The 8,631-nt window shown below is 39.6% G+C and overlaps 1 protein-coding gene across 1 annotated transcript in view; it reads right to left on the reverse strand.

Moving 5' to 3' along the window:
- Positions 1–1,726, reverse strand: part of LOC103749629 (olfactory receptor 11G2-like) — a 3,278-nt gene extending 1,552 nt beyond the window's left edge. The window contains 1 exon segment of the mRNA XM_017803082.2: positions 1,649–1,726. The gene's annotated coding sequence lies outside the window, so the exon portion shown is untranslated.
- Between the last annotated feature and the right edge of the window lie 6,905 nt (positions 1,727–8,631).

Raw genomic sequence — 8,631 nt, forward strand, 5'->3', positions numbered from 1 at the left:
GCAGGAAATTTCATGACAGCCAAACGTAGAAATGGTGGCATGACTGTTAATGGTGAATATTATGCAGATCTACAGTGAAAAAGAGCAAATGGGGCAGAAAGCAATGAAGAATGTGCAGTTTGGACTGAAGAAAGCATTAGGAAGATTAATGTTGGAGCTAAGGTATGTGTGGAAGGAGAGTCTCCCTTTGAAAAGGAGATTAGAGAGGTTAAAGAGCAGTCTAGACATTTTCTCCTAGAAAATTGCAACCCACAAAAGCTGCTGGTAATGTGGATGAAATGGGTGAGGGTCCATCTCAGGCTGCCAGCTGAACTTGGCAGTGTCGTTCACATGGTGCTGACTTTAAAGATGCAAGAATGAAGTGGTCATTGGTTCTTCCTTCAAGGTTTTGGAGAGCTGCTGAGGCCAGGCAGCTCCTAGCAGGGGTGTCCCTGCACAAGGGCCTTGACAAGCCAAGAGGTCCTGACAGGCTGTTGTGTAAAGCTGTGAAGGTGAGACCGCCAAGAAGGTGTTGGAGATGCTAGAACCATCAGACATCTGCCAAGGAGAGCTGCATACAGAGAGTGGTTCCAGCCCAAGTGAGAAATGTATGTGGCATGCAGCAAAGCTGAAGGGACTGAGCCATCTAAGCCCTTCGGAAGTAAAGTCCCAGTTGTCAGACATGGAGATACTGAATTTGGTGTTTGCTCTGCTTGTTTTGATCCAGTATACCTCAATTCCTTCCCCCGGGAATAGGAGTGTGTATTTGGTTACATTGTACATTGGGAGTATGTAATTTGTCTTTTGATTTTACAGGAGCTTACAGTTAAGGGTTGCCTTGAGTCTCAGAAGAGGTTTTTGGACTATGAACTTTTGAATAGTATTGAGACTCATAAAGACTCTGGGGACTCCCCCCGCCCCATGTTTTGGAGGGTTTTTATACTCATGTGCAGAATGCAAGCAAAAGGTACAAACCATATACATGGTAATTAAGAAAGATAACAGGGCTGCAAAGGTGATAGAAATGCAGAGGTAACAGAAATGCAAAAGCCTTGGGCAACAAAGATTTCTATACTGGGTAAAGGTTACAGGAATGTAACCTTTGGAAAACAAGGACTTCTATCCTGGATAACCACAGGAGGCAGGGGAAGATTCCTGTTCACTCTGACTATGGGGACTTTTAAGGTTGTACCTAATGCATTTTACATTTTATATGATCATGAACCTATGGGGGCCAAGGAGTAGAATGCGGTGATTTGAATGAGAATACCCCCCCGCCAGAGGCTCCAGTTTTTTGTCCCCACTTGGTGTCACTGTTTTGGAAGGTCTTAGAAAGTGTAGCCTTGCTGCAGGAAGTATGTGACTGGGGGGAGGGCTTAAAGAGTTCTTAAGCCTTGCTGGATTTCCAATCTCTCTGCTTCCTGTACCTGCTTGAAGATGTGAGGGCTTAGCTTTCTGATCCTGCTCCAGTCACCTCACCATGCCTTCCCACCATGATGGACTCTAATCCACCTAGAACTTGGAGCCATAAATTTAAATACGTTCTTCCTATAAGTTTCCTTAGTCTTGATGTTTTATCACAGCAACAGAAAAGTAACTAATATACAGTGTAATGACAAATATGCATGGTAAGGGAAAATGAACAGAAGCTGTGCATGGTGGTGTGTACCTGTAATTCCAGCACTTGGTGGGGTAGAAGCAGGACTGTTAGTAGTTCAAGGCCATCCTCAGCTCCATGGCAAGTTTGAGGCCAGCCTTGGCTATGTGAGACCCTGTCTCAAAAAACAAAACAACGAAACGAAGCAAAACAAACAAAAGAAAAAGAATGAATAAGTATATTTCCTTAATATTCTGAAGTAGTCACCTTATGCAACTGCTCGTAGGTGAGTGACTTGGTGATTTTGAGCAAGAAAAAGGTGAAACTTCTGGGTTATAGTTGTAGCTCAGTGGGAGTGCCTTGAATGCATTAGGTCCTGGTTTGATACTCAACACTGCCAAAAAAGAAGTGGAAGTTTTAATGTCACCAAACTATTATTTGACAGTGACTGTACTTCAGCTTAGCCTATCAAGACATTGTTTCTAACATCAATTTCATGTGTAAATCCATCAGATGTTCAAATGACAACTATTTGAACAACTAGAATGTGAGACCATATATAAAGGTAAGAGTACCAGAAACACGACGAGACTGAAATAGGCTTATTCTCCAGAACAACTATGCAGTAGAGTATAGCACATCTCTCTCTGAGGAGCGTCAGTGTGGGACTGGAGATGAAGCACAGTGGTAGAGACTTACCTCACATGTGAGAGGACCTGAGGTTGATTGCCACCACTAAAAACCCAGAGACCAACTGCTGGTTCCCAAGCCCCCAAATCAGAAAACAAAAACATTACTGGATCATCTGATAAGGGTACTCCCATGTCCAAAAAAATACCCAAGATTATATCAATTTCTCTCCTTTATATTACTGTAGGGATTTTCTGGCATTAGCAGGAGGGGCTGGAGGGTGAGAGAAGATGTCTGCACTGGGAGGTCTCTCTTCTATGTGTGTTTGGTGAGATCTAAATTCATTTGTCCAGGGCCTCAGATTATGTGTCAGATGATTAATTATTCATTTCTTATGAAAGGGAACTGGAATAAAATTCACAAGAAATCTTGTATTTTTAAAATATATTTACTAGGATCAGATGTTCAGGATTTTCATCATTTTAAAAGAAAAAATTTTCCTTAATTTCCCTTGCCTTTTGTAAAATGTTTCAAAATGAATGTTGGGATCTTTCAGTATATTTTTTACTCATAAGTGTCAGGAAGATGGCATCTGGTGTGTTCAGGTGGCACACAACCTTGTCAACACGCAGAGGATAAGAGATTGCAAAGTTCTCAGCCTCAAATGGGACATTTATAACATACCCATACTCCCAAGGCTCAGGAATAGACTCAGAAGAGGAGGCTGAAAGATTATAAGAGCCAGAGGCAGCTGATGACTACAGTGAAATAGTGTTTTCCAGAATAACAAGACAATGGCACGCGTGAACTCACAGTAGTTGTGACAGCATGCACAGGACTTGCATAATATCAACCAGGCAAAATGCAGAGGGAGGTGGGCACAAAGCTTCACCCCAGCAGATGAACTGTTGGCAATTGATAGCTGTTGTAAGAGGGAGAGTCAGTTTTAAGAATGTGATCCTTAATAGGTTGACTGCACTCCAGTGGGAAGACCCATACCCAAGAATGTTTGAGCAACACAAATTGGAATCAATGGACTTTAAAAAATAGACATAAAGTTAGGTGGGTTGGGAACTGAGGTGGATCTAGGAGGAGGTGAATATGATCAATTATGAAATTCTCAGAGTCAATAAAATATTATTTAAATAAAAAGAAGGTAAGAGGAAGAACCAGCAATATTTGCATTGCTTCTTTCCTTCATGCAGTATCCCAATAAATTATTTAGAAACTAAAAAAACGGTAAGATGGTCACAGTAGTATATGAAATAACAATGAACTCAAGCTCTTTAGGCATAAAAAAATAAGATAACACACGTACAAATCATGAAGGCTCTATATTTGTAATATTAACTTAGAGAAATGAAGACTTTTAAAAATCATTTCAGGGGCTGGAGAGATGGCTCAGCAGATAAAAGCACTGGCTGCTTTTGCAGAGGACCTGGTTTCAATTTCCGGTACCCACGTGGGCTAACAACCATTCAGAACTCCAGTTCTAAGGGAATTCAATGCCCTCTTCTGACTTTTGTGGGAATTGCATGACATGGGTGCACTTACATACTTGCAGGCAATACAATCTTACACATAAAATAAAAGTAATAAATAAAAACACAACCTGATTCAATCTCCCAACTCCCACATCTATTCTCCTTCTAGCCCTGGGCACAGGCCCACTTCTTCTCATGGCACCCCAGACCTCTGGACTACCCTCTTGGTCCAGATCCCCCCGACTGCTTCCTGATCTTTGTACTCAGACAAACGCAATTCTTCAGTCTAGTTCCCTAGAGACCTCACAGCCAGTCCCCACCCCCAATTTGCCTTTGCATGCCTGAGACCTGAGACCAGCCTTCTTCCCCTGGCAACGCCCCCCCCCGCCCCCGCTGCCCAATCTGCCTGGAATTCCTGAGGCCAGCCTCCTTCCCAGGTAAGTTTGACCCCACCCCCTGGGTCTTGACTCACACAACCTGATTCAATCTCCCAGCTCCCACATTCCATTCCCCTTTTAGCCCTGGGCACAGGCCCACTTCTTCTCTTGGCACCCTAGACCTCTGGATTACCCTCTTGGCCTAGATCCCCCCACTACATCCTGAGACCAACCTAATTCTTCAGTCTAGTTCCCTAGAGCCTTCAGTCTGTCTCCATCCCCAACTTGTCTTTGCACACCTAAAGACTTTGGCTTCCAACCTGGCTGACCCTAACCTTTCCTGGGATTCCTGAGACCAGCCTCTGCCCTGGCTGTCTGAGCATGCCTGAATCCTACTTCTACCTAGCAAGCCTCCCAAATTGTACTGTACCTGCTGACTAGAGGGAACCAGACCTGAGGAGGAAGCCTAAAAGCATCTGATCCTCATCCAACTTAGGAGTCTGTGGGAACTCCTGAGCATCTCTGGGCTAAAGCCATCAGGCCCTTCCAATATAAAAGCAAAAGAGAAAACCTGAAGCCTAGACCAACCAGCTTTTCATGCCCAATAAGAAAACAACAAAGGCACATAAAGTATATAAACAGAAACAGACATAAACTCAAAAAAGGAAGGCTTGAGTCTCACACAAGAATCAGAAACTACAAAAGAAATCCACATGCCAAAGTCACAGTGAAAAAAACTAATAACATGAAAAATCCTAATAAAATATCCCACCAAGCACCAACAGCCCTGAAATAGAGGAGTACAATGAGACCTAGAGATAACATCCAAAACATAGAATTCATATCCTTAAGACAAATTACACCATGTTTGTTTTTATAGAGATTTAAGTATAGACACTGACCTCAGAGTTATAGTTTAGACTACATCAATATCATTTCTTTTGGACTTTCTTTTTGTGTTTTGGGTTAAAATAATTTTTTTCTGTAACATAATACTAATCACATTATTTCTCCTTTCATGCACTCAATAAGCCAATTAGAAATGACAGGAGAAAGCCTCACCAATAGAATGAATGAAATGGAAAACAGAATATTGGGGTTGGAAGATAAAGCTGATGAAGCAAAGATTATGGAAAGATTTAAGAAAACACAGGAATGGAAGATGCAGGAAGTGTGTGACACCATAAAAAGACCAAATTTATGTACCACAGGCATGGAGGAAGAAGAATCACAGGATAATGGTATGTACCAAATCTTCAATAGGATTGTAGAAGAAATTTTCTCAAAATTAAAGAAAGACATGCCCATACAAATACAAAAAGAACACAGAACACCAAATAGACAGGACCAGAAAAGAAACTCCCCATGAAAATCCATCAGAATTACAGCTGACTTTTCAGTGCAAACTATGAGAGCCAGAAGAGCAATTTAAGAAAACACAGGAATGGGAGATGCGGGGAGTGTGTGACACCATAAAAAGACCAAATTTATGTATCACAGGCATGGAGGAAGGAGAAGAATCACAGGATAATGGTATGCACCAAATCTTCAATAGGATTGTAGGAGAAATTTTCTCAAAATTAAAGAAAGACATGCCCATACAAATACAAAAAGCACACAGAACACCAAATAGACAGGACCAGAAAAGAAACTCCCCATGAAAATCCATCAGAATTACAGCTGACTTTTCAGTGCAAACTATGAGAGCCAGAAGAGCCTGGACCACAATATTCCCAGTTTGAAATGACCACAGACACCAACCCAGAATAATTTACCCAGCAAAAATGTCTATTGTAGTTGAAGGGGGAAGAAAAGTCTTCTACAACATAAATAGGCTGAAAGAATTCATGTCCACAAAACCAGCCCATCAGAGAGTTCTTGAAGCAATACAAAGAGCAGAAGAAAGGAACAACTATGCCCAAGGGGTAATAGAAAGAAATTAAATGAAGATATAACTGTGGAAATGCACAGTGAGACCAAGAATGCAAACTGAAATCAAAATGACATTGAATCAATACACATCTTTCATTCAGAATTACAGGTGACTTTTCAGTGCAAACTATGAGAGCCAGAAGAGCCTGGCCAAAATATTCCCAGTTCGAAATGACCACAGACGCCAACCCAGAATAATTTACCCAGCAAAAATGTCTATTGTAGTTGAAGGGGAAAGAAAGGTCTTCTACAACATAAATAGGCTGAAAGAATTCATGTCCACAAAACCAGCCCTTCAGAGAGTTCTTGAAGCAATACAAAGAGCTGAAGAAAGAAACAACTATACCCAAGGGGTTACAAAAGGAAATATAATGAAGGTGTAACTATGGAAATGCACAGCTACACCAAGAATGTGAACAGAAATAAAAATGACAGTAATCAGTACACATCTTTCATTAGTAACTTTAAATATCAATGGACTGAACTCCCCAGTCAAAAGACACAGACTAGGTGAATGGATTAAGAAACAAAACCCATCTTTTTGTTAGGGGACTTTAATACACTGTTGTCTCCATTTGACAGGTTAATGGGACAAAGAATAAACAGAGAGACATCTGAATTAAACTATACCATACATCAAATGGACCTAATAGACATCTACTGAATATTCTACCCAAGCACCAAGGAATATATTTTCTATTCAGCACCCTATAGAACTTTCTCCCAAATCGACCACATACTGGGGCACAAAACAAGCCTCAACAAATGTAAAAAATTGAAATAATTCAGCACATTCTATCAGATCACAATGCAATAAAGCTTGAAATCAACACCAGAAGAAACCCTAGTAACTACATGAACTCATGGAGATTAAACAACACACTCCTGAATGATGGCTGGGTCAAAGGAGAAATTAAGAAAGAAATACAAGTATTCCTGGAACTAAATGAAAAGACAATGCAATATAACAAAACCTCTGGGACATTTTAAAAGCAGTCCTTAGAGGGAAGTTTATAGCTCTAAGTAATTGAATATTCTACCCAAGCACCAAGGAATATATTTTCTACTCAGCACCCCACAGAACTTTCTCCCAAATCGACCACATACTGGGGCACAAAACAAGCCTCAACAAATGTAAAAAAAATTGAAATAAGTCCACACATTCTATCAGATCACAATGCAATAAAGCTTGAAATCAACACTAGAAGAAACCCTAGTAACTACATGACCTCATGGAGATTAAACAACACACTCCTGAATGATGACTGGGTCAAAGGAGAAATTAAGAAAGAAATACAAGTATTCCTGAAACTAAATTAAAAGACAATGCAATATAACAAAACCTCTGGGGCATTTTAAAAGCAGTCCTTAGAGGGAAGTTTATTGCTCTACGTGCCTTCATTAAAAATCAGAAAGAACACAAATAAATGACTTAACTTTGAAACTTAAGACAATTGTAAAGCCACAACAAATGAAACCTAAAACCAACAGACAAGAAGAAATAAAAAAAAAAAAATCAGAGCAGAAATTAGTGAAATCGAAACAAAGAAAACAATACAAAGAATCAATGAATCTAAGAGCTGGTTCTTTGAAAAACTAAACCAAGTATTCCTGAAACTAAATTAAAAGACAATGCAATATAACAAAACCTCTGGGGCATTTTAAAAGCAGTCCTTAGAGGGAAGTTTATTGCTCTAAGTGCCTTCATTAAAAATCAGAAAGAACACAAATAAATGGCTTAACTTTGAAACTCAAGACAATTGAAAAGCCACAACAAATGAAACCCAAACCCAGCAGACAAGAAGAAATAAAAAAATCAGAGCAGAAATTAATAAAATCGAAACACAGAAAACAATACAAAGAATCAACAAATCCAAGAGCTGGTTCTTTGAAAAGATAAACAAGATTGACAGACCCTAAGCCCAGTTAACTAAAAGAAAGAAAGAGCACCTTCAAATCAAGAAAATCAGAGATGAAAGGGGAAACATCACAACAGACAACAAAAAGATCCAGAATACTATAAGGGAATACTTTAAAAACTTATATGCTACCTTTATACCCATATCCTTAATGAACATAGATGCAAAAAGTCTCAACCAAATACTTGCAAACTGCATATAGACACACATCAGAAAGATCATCCACCATGAAATGTGTACCTAAAATTATGGGAATCACCAAAAACTAAACCAAGAAGAGATCAACAGCTTAAACAGACCCACAACACATAAGGAAATTGAAACAGTAATACAAAACCTCCCGACTAAAAAAAGCCCAGGACCATATGAATTTGCAGCAGAATTCTACCAGTCGTTTAAAGAAGATCTACATCCAATGCTACGTAATTTATTTAAAAAGATAGAAATGGAGGGAGAACTTCCAAATTCCTTCTGTGAAGCCAGAATTACTCTAATACCAAAGCCAGGTAGAGATGCAACCAAAAATGAAACTTTATACCCATATCCTTAATGAACAGATGCAAAAATTCTCAACCAAATACCTGCAAACCGCATATAGACACACATCAGAAAGATCATCCACCATAATCAAGTTTGGTTTATTCCAGGGGTGTAGTGATGGTTCAATATATATAAGTCAATAAACATCATAAATCATATAAATGGACTCAAAG

This window comes from Nannospalax galili, unplaced genomic scaffold, assembly GCF_000622305.1.
Source record: "Nannospalax galili isolate Female #2095 unplaced genomic scaffold, S.galili_v1.0 scaffold2812, whole genome shotgun sequence".
NCBI lineage: Eukaryota > Metazoa > Chordata > Mammalia > Rodentia > Spalacidae > Nannospalax > Nannospalax galili.